Source organism: Cryptomeria japonica, unplaced genomic scaffold, assembly GCF_030272615.1.
Source record: "Cryptomeria japonica unplaced genomic scaffold, Sugi_1.0 HiC_scaffold_323, whole genome shotgun sequence".
Taxonomy (NCBI): Eukaryota; Viridiplantae; Streptophyta; class Pinopsida; order Cupressales; family Cupressaceae; genus Cryptomeria; species Cryptomeria japonica.
Genome location: NW_026729145.1, coordinates 162,501 through 163,247, shown reverse-complemented (window position 1 = coordinate 163,247; position 747 = coordinate 162,501). Strand labels below are relative to the sequence as shown.

At 65.9% G+C, this 747-nt stretch overlaps 1 non-coding gene across 1 annotated transcript; it reads left to right on the top strand.

The window, feature by feature from the left end:
• Positions 1 to 152: 152 nt before the first annotated feature.
• On the top strand, positions 153 to 271 carry LOC131870366 (5S ribosomal RNA). Its single transcript, XR_009368678.1, has one exon. It is a non-coding gene; the product is annotated as a 5S ribosomal RNA (ribosomal RNA).
• Positions 272 to 747: the final 476 nt, after the last annotated feature.

Below are 747 nucleotides of genomic sequence, written 5' to 3'. Positions count from 1 at the left end.
TAGCAAGGTGCGCGCACCCGGGCAGGGCTCACACTTGGCGAACGGGGCGCACTTCGCGAGGGAGGGTGTGCACCTCGACGGGGGTGGGTGGCCGGGGTGGATTCGCACGTGGGTCGCGGTTTGCTAAGTACACACTGCGACAAGCTCATAACGGGTGCGATCATACCAGCGTTAGTGCACCGGATCCCATCAGAACTCCGCAGTTAAGCGCGCTTGGGCCGGAGTAGTACTGGGATGGGTGACCTCCCGGGAAGTCCCGGTGTTGCACCCTTTTTTAGTTTTTCGCCGGGCGTCGCAATGCTATTTGAATAAACCTTTTGCCCGTTTGCGTTCTCGTCGGGGCCGGGCCGGGCCGGGGTGCGCTGCCCGCACTACCGCGCGCGCGGGGGCGACACCGAGCGCGCACCCGAGGCGCCCCGAGCACACAGGCCACGGTGCAACCCGGGCGTTGTGCGCGCACCCCGGTGCGCCCGAGGTGCTGCGCGCGCACCCAGGTGAAATCGGTGTGCACCTCGGCCAGTGCGCGCTCGGTCGAGTCGCGCACGTTGGCCAAGGTGCACGGTGATGTTTCTTACTCTAAGGTTCCGCACCAGACGCCCGGGACAGGTGAGCGAAGCTGGGCGGGGCCGGGTGCGCGGCCGGGGCAGGTGCACGCAGCTGGAGAGAGCTTTGGAGCACACCAGAGGTGCGCACCTTGGAGCACACTTCGGAGCGCACCAATGATGCGCTCCATTCAAAAGTTTCCTG